The sequence below is a fragment of the Haemaphysalis longicornis genome, unplaced genomic scaffold (assembly GCF_048455015.1).
Source record: "Haemaphysalis longicornis isolate Haplotype H1 unplaced genomic scaffold, Haemaphysalis longicornis Haplotype H1 scaffold_1, whole genome shotgun sequence".
Lineage (NCBI taxonomy): Eukaryota > Metazoa > Arthropoda > Arachnida > Ixodida > Ixodidae > Haemaphysalis > Haemaphysalis longicornis.
This window is the reverse complement of record NW_027526203.1, coordinates 46,057,052-46,070,612: the sequence shown is the minus strand read 5'-3', so window position 1 is coordinate 46,070,612 and position 13,561 is coordinate 46,057,052.

Sequence of the window (13,561 nt, the reverse complement as noted above, 5' to 3'; positions counted from 1 at the left end):
AGGAGACCACCGACGTCCCCTCCGGCTTGAGGTTCGTAGAACCCCACTCCTTTGTCTGCTACTACGCTGCTTAGCCCCGACCTCAGCCGGAGGTCAGCATGGCTGGCCCTAACCGCGTAGTGACGACCGACCGAATGCGTGTGATCGATAAGCTGCGCCGGCATCAACGTATCCTTCGCGACGCAAGTAACCGTCTGCTAAAGGCAGCAAACGATCTTCTTGAAGCTGTCTCAGCGACTCCTCACGACCTTCAAGAGGCCATTGACCTTCTCCAAAGTAAGGACAGCGCACTTTATGAGGTGGAGCAGGGAATCATCAATCTTCTTGACCCTGAGGATGTGGAACGTGCCTACTTCGACGCATTGGCGTACCAAGGATATATATGTCGCGCCCTCAACAAGCTGCGCTCTGCCTTGAAGTCTACGAAGGCTGCTGGCCTCAGACATAAGACCGACAGCTATTACGCCCATCCAGTGACCATCCTCAACGCGGCTCACGCACATCGACCTGGGCAGCTGTCTTGCTGAGGCTACAAGTTTTTGCTTTGGACGGTGAGCCACGTGGGTCCACGCGGATTGAGGACCACTTGGAGACTACGGCCGACAGTCACCCGAACCTTCCCGATTTCGGCAGCGTGAGCACTGTAAACCGTGTGGAGCTCGGCTTGCCGGCGCAGCAGACAGATGTCTTGACATTCACGTCCCTGGCATGCGAACGAAACAAAGGAAGATGCGACCGCTTTGCCCCCACCATGACGTCCGCAACCTCGACTCAGGGTAGCGTGAGGCCAGAAACTTCTCTTGCGAACTTCTGCCCTATGGCGGTGCAAAAACCCATCTGTACAACGCAGAGAAGGGCTGCCTACCTCAAACCAGCTGCATACCTCAAACCGAACAACATCAGGCGATCAAGAACAATTTGTCTATTAACGTCCCGCAAGTCCTTGTACATGAGCAAGCCGTCGTTGCAGCGCAAGATTGTTCAGACCAAAAGGCTGAAGATTGGGCTGAACCCAAGAACTTGCAAGAGGAGGCCTTCTTCAAGGTAGCATCGACCATCCCAACACAAGACGGGTTTGGAGAAAGTGAGGCAACGCCTGCCGCAGACACGGACGACTGGTCTGCTTCCGCCCAAGCAGGCGACAAAAAACGTGAGGTAAAGGACGTGAAAGAAAACGTAGGGGCCACACCGTACGTGTCCGAGTATATCTTCGTTGCAGAATTCATGAACAGAGAGCCATTACTCGAAGATTTGGAAACCCGCGGTAGGCACAAGACCGGCCTCAGAGCCCCGCTAGACTCGCTGCTCAGGGGCGACCTCAACAGCGAAATATGGCTAATTTCCCGAAACCGCTCCCACTGCACTTTCTACAGACGACCTGCTGGATTCGAAACGTTTCACCAAGCTGGACACCTAGTTTTGCCGCCGTCCTCTTCGGTTTGGCGACTCCAGGCTCTGCTGAAAGTTGTACGACGGCAGATGCACCGTTGGAAACGCAAGAGGGAAGAGCACTTCATGACAGCTTCACACGGATTCGAGCTGCGAAACGAAACCCAAACATTTAGGATTGTGGACTTCTTGCTCATCCTCGCAGCAATTTCCTCGCTTACGGATTACGGAGGAAAGGTATGATGCGCCGTTTTGAGCCGACGAAGAATTCGGTGACAGTTGGGCACCGTTATGATCGTGTCAGCCTCCGCATCCAAAACAAGCATGCGTTCCCTGGAGGTCCGAGGCACCTCGACTATCAAGACTTTCTAGGAGTCCGCTGGAAGTTGAGAAGCAAAAGGAGACATAAAAGGAGACTCAACAAAAACTGGCAAGTCTAGATGGGCGACTCAGCGTGGAGAAGTCGAAAATATGTCAGGACCGGAGCAACAGCGCGTGTCTGCAAGGAGCCCGAGGATCCACTCAACCTGTTTAATGGACGGCGGGACTCAGTTCGCGCATCGTTCGGAAGGAAACGTCAGAGAACCACGATGATTTTTGGTTGAGACGCAGTAACAGTGCCACCTGGAGAAGCCAGCGACTAGCCAGCAAGTTCCATGTGTGGTACAGCGTTTGTGCGGACACGAACGTTGCGCGCGCGGGAGGATGTTAAATCTCCCGCTGGCTATGCGCCAGTCATCCGCATCATCATGTAGATTTCCCCTGTTAGTAAAGTGAGGGTCCCCGCTAACGGGCAGCCATGGCTTCGGTCTCGCTTCGGTCGTTCTCCGTTAACAGAGCCTTTAAAGGCCTGACCGGCGTACCGGTGACCGAAGCAGCCCTCGCTGTGACCACCCTTTGGGTAGACAGGTCGGAGCTGCCCAGCGCCTCAGCCCCGTGTCCACCGTCTGGTAAGGGGGAAAGGGGTTGTGGGGACAATTCCAAAGGATATGGTCCAGGGTTTCCACTGCGCGGCAGGGCGGGCAGTTGGGGGAGGGGTAGACGGAAGGATAAATACGGTGCAGGTGGTAGCGACAGGGGAGGGTATGGGTTTGCACCAGTCGCCATAGCCGTTCTTCCCTGTTGGATAAATCAGGGTGTGCGGGAGGGAGCTGGCGGCATGAGAGGCGGAAATGTGCTGTAATATCTTGGAACGTTACGAGACTGTCCCGAGCTGATGAAAGATCAAAGAGCCAATCCTTCAAGAAAAACTGGAAGTGCACAGACTGCCTGAGAAATAACTCCCCTCATGCAGCGGGTGAAAAAAAGGAACAGAGCCGTAACATAGAACGAACATTCGTCCAAATAAACGAAAAGTTGGAGAAATTGCTACTACTACAGACCAGTGTAGTGGAAATCGGTCATTCAGTTCAGCACATGTCGGAAAAATTTGAGGAAATTATGGTACCACTTGACCGCCAAGACGCCGACATCAAGGCAGTCAAGAAACGTGTCGATAAAATTGAAAACAGCCGGATCATTGACACGCAAAGACAACTGCAGGAGACTGTAAATGATCTGGAATGGCGCAGCAGACAGTTAAACGTTAAGTTTCATGGGATACCACTCACCGCAAAGGAAAATCCACTGGAAAAAATAAACTAACTCGCCCCCCTACTCGAATTACCTAGCCTGACGCCAAGTGACATTTCTGCTATTCATTGTCTACCAGCTAAACCGCAAAAAATACCTGGAATCATTGTTCGCTATAACCGCAAGGATGTGAGGGCGAAGTGGTTCGAGAAGCGGAAAGCACAGCGGGAAAAGGCAAAGGATGCTTTCATTCTAGAAAACATGACGACACACAGCCGCGAACTCTTGCGCATAACTAAAGACTGGGCGGCGGTCAATAACTTCCGTTTCGCTTGGCACACAAACGGCAAGATCCTGCTTAGAAAGGAAACTGGAAGCCCCATAATCACTGTGAAATCCGACACCCATTTGAGCACGTTACTAGACTGAGTGTTATCTTGTAAATGTATAACATGGGTATCGTACCAGCAGATTTATCACGTGTTGTAAGCCCAAACAAATCATGTCTTTCTTTTTTAACCTTGAACTGCCCATCTGCTAAATCCAAGTTTGTTACGTTAGATATTTTTTCAACTCACTTGGCTATGCGTTCCGTGTCCTTATTCTTACCGAAACGTGGTATACTGAACAATGTGAAAAATATACAGCCCTGGGCTATTCCGAATTTTCCGTCATGCGGAACGTTAAGCGCGGAGGTGGTGTATCCGTGCTCATTCATGAATATCTTCAATCTGCCGTATAATCTGAATTTACCACTGTGACAAATGATTACGAGCCTGTAGCTGTCCGCCATGGCGCACACATGTTTGTTGGCATATATAGACCTTCCACTGGGGACCTAGAAAGTTTTCTCGTATTAGTTGAATGTATTCTACACTTTGTCAACGAAAACAAACTAGAACTCATGCTAGGCGGGGATTTTAACATCAACTTAAATGAAAGCAATCCAAAGCAAGCATACTTAACTTCCCTGGTAACGCAGAGTGGCTTTGACATCATTTGTACAAATGAAACTAGGGTCACTACGTCATCAGCTACCCTCATAGATTTTTTTGTAACTAACCACCCCCTGTCACAAATTACAGCAGACACAATATATGTCGACATTAGCGATCACCTGCCAGTGTTTATGTTACTAGAAAAAAACGGTACGTGAGAAGAAAAAACATGTTTATCAGGATATCTCAAGTCAAAACTTAACAAAATTCACAGAAACTATAGAAAGAGTTACATGGGAATGGTGTACAACGAAGGTGATTGTAATAAGGCATATGAAACTTTCTTATCTGAATTATCAAACATTTATAACGATTGTTTCCTAATTAAAACCACACGGCGGAAAAATCGCTGTCGAAAACCCTGGATCACGAAAGACATAGTGGACCAAATAACTGTCAAAGGTAGATTGTACGAAAAATTTATTGGCACTAAAGATGATAAACTTCTCGTAGAATTTAAGCAAGTTCGAAATAGGCTGAATAAAATAGTAAAAAAAGGCAAAAAAAAAACGTATTATTATAACTTGTTTTCTATAGATACGCACCGAACTTAGCTGACGTGGTAAACGATAAGCTGTGTTCTCGGCCGCTCGCAGGAAAACAAATCGGTAGAAGCTATTTATCATGTGGGTGAGCTTATTTCAGGGCGTCCGTTGTCAAATCTATTCAATGATTTTTTGTGAATCAATTTGCAGGTTCAAAATCTTGCCAAAACGATGCGCATGTCGCACGGGAAAGTGCGTGTCCAAATTCTGCCTTTTTAAATCAAACAGATGAAGGCGAAGTAATCACAAAAATTCTCAATTTAAACAACAGCAGCGTCTGTGATGCAGAAAATATGCAAATTAAACCGATTAAATATGTTGTAGATGTTATAGATTTGCCGTTAACTCACATATTTACCTTAATTTTGGCTAGTGGAACATTTCCGAAACGCATGCATATTGCGAAAGTGGTGCTAGTGGTTAAAGGCGGTGATAGCAATGTCTTAAAAAATTATCGACCAATATCGATATTACCAGTTTTTTTCAAGGCCATTGAAAAGATTATATATAGTAGGCTGTCTAATTATCTCTCGAAATATAGCTTGCTTCATTGTTTTCCACACGGTTTTCGTAGGCACTTTTCAACAGAGACTGCATTACTCAAGCAAAAAGAAATTATATTAAAAAATTTTCCAACAGCTCGTTAACGCTGGGGATTTACGTCGACTTGTCTAAAGCCTTTGATTCTTAGAGCCATAAAATTCTGTTAAATAAACTGCACTGTCTTGGAATTCGCGGTACCGCTTATGACCTTATTGCTTCCTACTTAAATCACCGGAACAATATACATCCATAGGTAAATTTTCATCTGATCGTTGATGCATTACAACGGGAGTACCCCAAGGGAGCATACTCGGACCCCTATTATTTTCACATACGTAAATGAGTTGCACAGCATTGCGGCAAGTCCTGAAGTTTCACTCATATGCTATGCGGACGACACTACTCTTTTAATTGCAGGAAAAATGACAGCCGATATCGAATATATCTGTCAAGAAATGTTACCAACTTTTATTGAGTGGACCAATAACAATTGTCTTCGAATTAATACCGACAAAACGAAAGCTATACTTTTAAGCCGAAAAATAAAATTGCACCACTACCCAAAATAGCGCTCGGCACAGAACTGATTGCTGTAGTTGAGAACATGAAAATTCTAGGAGCACAGTTTTCAAGTAACTTAAATTGGGACATTCATGTCAACGAAATCCACAAAAAATTGTGCAAAATAACCGCGATACTAAATAGAACCCGCCACATATTACCTGAAGCCATTAAGCTTTTAATCTATAGTTCCTTGTTTCTTCCAAACCTAACTTATGCCCAGCTAGTTTGGGGCACAACAAAAACGAATTTGAATAAGTTGCTCCTATTGCAAAAGAAAGCCATCAGAATCGCGGCAAATGCTTCGTTTGCCTCTCACACGAAAGAACGGTTTGAAAACTATAAAATCATTAATAGTTATCGCTCATATGATTTTAGTCTAACGCAAATATATACAAGTGCAGTTAAAAACAATAACCCATTTTATGCTGAAATATCCGAATTAAGAAGAAATCTTATTATCTACCACACACGCTTCACTAATGCCTGGCACACTCCCACTCCCAAAAACAATTATGGCTTGCAGTCATTGACAGTTAACCTTCCAATCCTTCTAAATAAAATGAATGCGGCAGAAATATATATCACGCCTCTCTAAACGATACTTACAGGAATTATTTCTTTAATTCTATTTAATATGTTTTACTGTTGCATTTGAATTTGTATACGTTACTTCCTGTGTTTCTGTGGTGTTGTAATATGCAAACATTTATTGTTCTGTTAAAGGCTTGTGTTGTTCACATGTAATATTTTTCCCTCATGTTTGCTCAATGTAAATATACTTATGACGTGTTTTTGACCGTTTCCGCTATCAGATTTCACGCTTGTTTAAACTATTTCTTTGATTTTTATTGTATAAATCTACACTGATATTTTTCTTGAACTGTAGCAGATTCTTGAACTGTAACTGAAACCGCATCTTCTTCAACGGCAATGTGTTGACCCGAGAGACTCGTGCCCCTAGTTGCTGTCCAATGTGGGGACAGTCGTCCCGTCAAGCTGCCTTTCAGTGCAGCCTAGCGACTGCCCCTCCTTGTGCACTCAAGGAAAATAAAGTTTGAAGTTTGAAGTTTGATAGGGCTCCGTGAAAGGGTTCAAGGCTAGGGCCTGCTCGGACGGTGAGCTCTCGAGCGGCCCTATGTGCTGCCTAATTTCCCCCCACGCCCGTGTGGGCCGGAGTCCAGATCAGCTCTATGGGTATGGTAGGGGGATTTTAGGGGCGAAGCTCCTAAAGCCATGGGTCTGTCCATCCCTTGTGTCTCGTGGCACGTGACCGCTGCATGCTTTCGGAGATGTCGCAAAATGGGCCGCGTTGCACGCGCAAGAACCGGCTGCAACCGGCAGCGAAAACTCGGCACCGGGAGCGCGAGCTTGTCTGTGTTCGCCAACGGAGGCGCGAGCGCACGTGCACTGCGAGGGGGAGATCACGCAAGAGATCACGCCACGAATGCAGGCAGTCGTACTCGGAGATCGAACGAGACGCAAGGACCTTTGCTCGTTTCCTCTCGTCTTGTTCGGGCACAAGTTCGCCCTAAATAAAAGTTCTTTCTTTACCGTGGTGTCCCATCCTACGTGAAAAATTGTGGTGGAGGTGCGGGGTAGTCCTCGATGGCGCGGGGTCTTTCACCAGGTCTGGGCCTGGGAGCATTGACTCCAAAAATAAAAGTTGATTTGTACAATGTACGCACACAGTCTTACGTCTTTCTTAATGATGTAATGGGCGAACTTTCACGAGAGAGTTACGGTTACCGATGATCTCCCCCTCTCGAGCTTCGCCCCACTTATCATCATTCATTCCGTGGATATGGCGTGATTTTTTTAGGAGAATTCTGAGCGCCAGGGCCGACATCATGCCTCTGGCGTAATTTCGAATGGCCGTTTTCGAATCCGAGATGATAGTGGTAGGGGCGGCCTATGTGTAAGGGCTAGGGCTATTGCCGCCTCTTCCCCCTCAGCGGGTCGGACGGTGCGGACTGTTAGGGAGTTAAGAGGAGGAGTGTTGGGATGGCTGATTAGTGCGACAGCGTATGCGTCCTGCCGTCGATAGCAAGCTGCGTCCACATAAACCGTAGTGGGGTGGACGGGGTATTTCTCTGTAAGCGCTCGTGCCCGTTGTTTCCTACGCTGCTTGTTGAAAACAGGGTGCATATTGTGAGGTAAAGGGCGGATAGTGAAGGAGCCATGAATGTCGGGTGGTACCGGGAGCTTGTCGTCACAGAGAATAGGGGCTTTAAGGTTAACAGTAGCAAGGAGAGTGCGACCGGTGGGCGTGGATGAGAGCCTATTTAGCTGACCGATAAGGTGGGCTTCAATGATTTCCTCCACCGTATTGTAAATTCCGAGTTTCTCGAGTCTGGCAGTGGTAGTGCTCTGAGGGATTTGTAGCACCGTTTTGTAGATCTTTCGAATGAGGCAGTTGACTTTAGAGAGTTCGGTACGCGAGGTCAAGAGGTACGGTAGGGAGTAAGTGAGACGGCTGAGCACAAATGCCTGTATCAGCCGGATACGTTACGTTTCTTTGAGCCCCTTGTTGCGGGCAGCAATCCTGCGGATGATGGCGATCTTCTTATTCACCTGAGAAGTCAGCTGTGCTAGGTACTTAGTGTTTGCGCGATTGCGCTGTATGCAGAGCCCAAGTATTTTCAGGACTGCCACTTGGGGAACATCCCTACCACCAATCCGGACCTCAATGGTGGGTGTCTGGGGTAGTTTGCAGGATGGTTTGGCGGGGAGAATTAAAAGCTCAGATTTTTCCGGTGAGCATCCAAGCCTGACTTCACGAGCGGCGGCGGTAACTAAGTCAGCTCCCTGTTGGAGAGTCGCCTCGATTTGAGCGTCGCTGCCTCCAGTGGTCCACAGCGTAATATCGTCGGCGTATATGCTGTGGCGTAAGCGAGGGATCGCGGAGAGCTTACTGGAAAGGTAGGTTAGGGCAATGTTAAATTGGAGCGGGGATAACACTGCGCCTTGAGGCGTGCCAATTGTTGGGAGATTGATAGTGTCGGATTGTAGGTCGCCGAGCTGAATAACAGCCATGCGGTTCGAAAGGGAGTTACGGATATAGTTGTACGTGCGGCTACCCGGAGCCAAAGTGGCAACGTTACGCAAAAGAGCCTGGTGGGATATCCGATCAAAAGCTTTCTGAAGATCAAGTGCCAAAATGGCTGAATTATCTACCTTTGAAGGGGCAGCGATAATTTCGTGTTTTAATTGCAGGAGTACATCTTGAGTTGACAGCCCTGCCCGGAAGCCGAAAATGGTGTGCGGAAATTGCCCAGTCTAGTTCATGTGGTTCACAAGTCTTGCGTGAACGACATGGTCTAGAACTTTGCCCACACAAGATGTAAGGGATATTGGTCGCAGGTACTCAATCGCCAGGGGTTTGCCTGGTTTCGGGAGGAGAGTAACTTTAGCGTGTTTCTATTCGGGTGGTAGGTCACCAGCCTCCCAGCAACGGTTGTAGTAAGCGGCTATGTCGATTGAGCGATCGTCAAGGTTACGAAGCAGCTGGTTAGTGACGCCATCCATCCCGGGTGCCGATCTTGGACGTATTTTGAGTAAGGCTGCACGAACCTCAGCCACGGTAATTTCCCGATCCATGACGGCATTGGCGGGTTCATGGTAGTCGGGAAGAGCCTCACAGGCGCCTTTGGCGAAGTAGAGTTCTTTAATTCTTGTCATTAGTTGGTCGTTAGAGCCGGGGAACTGTTGGATAATTTTGGTAAGTCGGTTTTTGCTGGCCTGCTTAGACTGAGTGGGGTCAAGCATATGCCGTAGTATGGCCCATGTGCGGCGCATGCTGAGGTTTCCCCGCAGGTCATCGCAAAATTGGCCCCATTGCGTTCGAACCAGTTCAGCGGCGTATGAGTTGATCGTGCTACTTAGGTGAGAAAGTTTACGTCGAAGGCGCCGGTTGTGTTTCTGCTGTCTCCGTCGTTTTTGGATGCTGGAATAAGCCTCCCACAGATGTTGCAAATGGGAGTTGACGGTTTCGGCTGGAATGTCGGGGTCAAGGGGCTGGTCGTGTTGTGTCTTGAAATGCACTAGACGATTAATCCATTCTTGTAAGGGAACATCATGTTTAGGTGGATCTTGCGCGCGGCAAGTCCCCCTAAAGGCGTGCCACTCCGTAGTGTACTGCTGTCGTAGTTTTCAGGCAAGTGTGGCAGAGGTCTGAACGGTTGCCTGTATAATAAAATGATCACTGCCAAGCGTGTGGGACGTGCAGTACCATTTAACTTCCGCTTTTTTGTGTGACAGTGTCAGATATGGAGAAACGCCCCTCTGCGCACTGTTGCCTACACGAGTGGGTGTGGTTGGGTCCTATTCGACAGTGAGTCGTCGTGCCTGCACCAGTTCCCACAAGAGGCGACTATTTTTGGTACAACGTTGGTACCCCCAGGCGGTATGGGGAGCATTGAAGTCACCGAGGATGATCAGCGGATGATGTTCAGCTGCGTGTATTGCCAAGGCTATTAGCCTAGTAAAGTTATGTGTATATGCCTTTGGGCTGCTGTATATGTTTAACACGTAAAGTCGGGAGGCAGCTCCTTTTGCAGGGTACAGTGTGATTAAATCATTGGGGATGCTTACGCTATCAAATTGCTGACGATCGGCAGGGATATTACGTTGAACAAACACAGCTGTAAACGGGTTCTGAGGAGACTGGAATGATTGGTGACCTGCAAGCTTGACATTTAGTCCCGGTTCTTGCACAGCGATAACTGCCGGAGGATTAGGTTCGGCAGCTAGAAATTGTTGTAAGTTGTGGCGCTTTTTGTTAAACCCCCTGCAGTTCCACTCCCAAATCACGAGCAATTCGTACGATTTACACATCGTTGTCCATATCGTCGTGGGGTAGGGGGCTATTCTGAGCGGCTAATTAGCGGAGGAAGTCTTGTAGCTCTGCATGCATTTTGGCGAGTGTAGATTCCATGGACGCCTGCTTGGAAATGAGCTTGTTGTGGAGGCGGTAGTATTCATTTCAACCCTTTGATTATCGATTGTATGCTCAAGAGTGGCGAATTTTTGGTTCAGTGTGTCGCCACTTGGTGAGTCATTGGCCGAGAGCGCCTTGCGTTTGAATGGGGAAGAAGGGTTGTCGTTTCCGTTAGGGGGCATTGCCGGATTGGCAGAAAGTCCCACCTGTTTGGGCGCACTCGGGGGTGAGGGTATGGGTTGGTTGCAGAGAATTGATATTTCTTGTTTTAGGGCAGCGTTTTTCTGTCGCAACGTAGCCAGTTCCGCCCGCACTGCTTGAAGCTACCTAAGCAGCTCCGATTGAGGATCCGGTAAGGACTTTTGTGAAGAGGGGAAAGTGTGAGATGGTGGGCTACTAGAGGGGTTGCGTGGGCAGCTCATCTGTCTTGACTTGGTGTCTACTTTTGTCCGGATGTTGCGGGGTGGAAGCCTGGTTTGAAGGGGTGGGAAAGCTTCCTCCTTGGTTGGGGTCCTGGTAGCGGTTTCGCCTGGTGTGCTTGCAATGGTGTTGGTCACTTGTGCGTACGTAAGGGGCTGTAGGCGGGCTTGAATCGGCGCGGGCACTCTGCAGCGCCCGTGACGTGAGGTCCGCCGCACACGATGCACTTAGGGTGCGCGGGTGGTCATCTGCTGAATTAGCGACGCAGCACTTAGGGCACCTCTGGGGAACTTGTAAGTTCGTGTTTGGAAGAGCTTAATCGGGAGCAGAAACAAGCCGTGTTCGACTGTGTTGGCCCCCTGGCCTGGCAGCGGAGCATATTCGTGTGATTTCAACTATGGTGTGGGAAGGACCCGGATTGTATGAGCCGTAGGGTAGTTTGTTGTTCTCTGGAAAGGTCAGGGTAAGGCGAAGGTAGGGTCTGTCTCTGAAGGCGATAATACTGGGTTATGTCCCTGAACATGACGAGTGGGTGACTGTCCCCGTGCAGCTCCATAGCCGGGGAGAGGGGGGGGTTATAGCGCAGGCTTATTGGTGGGCGTGTTCGGTGCCCTGCATTGAAGCGTGAGGGGGTGTCCAGACGGACTGAATGGAACCGTTTGAGGAGTGGTTTTTTAGCACGCGCAGTGCAGGTCAGGACACCCAACCCGACTGGTAATTTTGGTAGGCTTTGGCAAGCCGTGACTACCTACCCAACCCCTGGTTGAGTGAGAGCCAAAGCCATGGCTGCGTCTTCTGCTGCCGTCATGTCGTGGGTGTTGAGTGAGGCACACGCAAGGAGGTTAGTTCTGGCGGTAGCCACGATGATGGCGTACTGCTGCTCTTGATGTTGGGAGGCATCTGTGTGGATGACTTCATGATCGCCACCGAGGATGTGGTCGAGCGCTTGAGCCCGTCCTCGACGGCGACCCACGTCGTTTGAGGGGTTCATATTTTTAAGCAAAGGGAGAATCTTTCGTTCCTGTCGCCAAGAGTTCGGGAGTACATCAAGCGGAGTTACATGCTGTGCTGGCCATCAAGGAGCATTCGAATGTGTTCCTTGATGTGTCGTTTGGTGTGAGGGCGGACGACAAGGAGCTGTGATTTCTTGCGTGATCACTGGAAGCCACATGCTTTAGGACATTGGCGTTATAGAAGTAAGATGACATGCGTTGGTGTGAGCGTCCTTTAATTTTTGTAATTTCTAGTACACCCGCAAGGCGCGCGCAGGGTCGCTAGACGTGCCGTGGGCGGAGCGCACAGCGGCGCGAGAGGTCGCGCGACGATATCACGTGGCATTTAGCGAGAACGCAGGGGGTAAACACGTATATGCGCCTGATGAGTACACCACCTGCCTTCCCCGTCTCCGCTTGGGCTCGTAGCTCAATCGGTATGACAACGGGCTCTCGCTTTGGTACTCTATTAGTTCCAGGTTCGATTCCTGGCGGCGCCAGGAAATTCTTTCATTTGTTCGCGGAACTTTCCTGCTGACACCAACGGTCGCAAAAGAACCGTTGGGGGGTAGAGGTATAAAATGTTACTCTTTATAGCGGCACAAAGTCGCCAACAGTGAAATATATCCGTTCAATTATCCCATAAAACTGCCGGACCAGTCACAATCCACTGGCCGAATTTGACACGCACACTGCTCAAATTCGTGTTCAATAGCCAGTGTCACTTGCTCGAGCTTCGCATAGAATGAAACAGGCAAGGAAATGAATACTTGAAAGCTGCAAATACTGATCAAAAAAGCGCTACTTTATGTCTGCTTCTTGCAATTTAATTACGAGACAGCACAAACAGACACAAATAATAAACTCGAGAGACAACCATTTATCAAAAACTTAACATGCTCTTACATGAGGGCTGTTAGGTACAGTCATAGGCAAATGAAATGCGAACACACAATAATGAATCAGAACTCGTAAAATTGAAAAATACTGATTATCAAGGTTAAATAATGGTTCACTACTAATAATTTGGAAAGCCACATTTCCCAACTTTGCTTTCGTAATTAAGCTACGCGTGAATTTGACTTGAACGGAAAGAGATCGCGCTTTTGTTGTGTTTTGATCCATATTTTCGTGTTGGCGTTTCCTTTGTCCATCACTATACAACTATAGCAATTTTTTATACATTAATATTACCCAAATTCTTTAGGGAAGATGTCCCACCATGGTCAAACACACCTCCACACATTTGAGAGCATTTTCAAAAGGCGTTTTTCAATCGAATAGTTTTTTGATGAAAACGCTTGTCTTAGAGCCCGTCGGCAGTGTGAATTTTAAAGCATAAGGAAATGAAGCTGCGCACTGATGTTTCTATGTAGGCTTTTCAATATAGGAATGATCTGCTAAGGAAGGTCTTCTCGATATTCAACCGTTGGGCTGACACTGGAGTTGGAATTTAGTATGCGTCTAAAAACCAAAATGCGACTCACATGTTTGAACAAATCTGTTCGGAGAACACGCGGAACGTAGGCTAAGAATCAATGTGAACATTGTGAAAACAATAGCAGCTACACCATCTGCACAGTTTTGGATTTAAAATTGTGC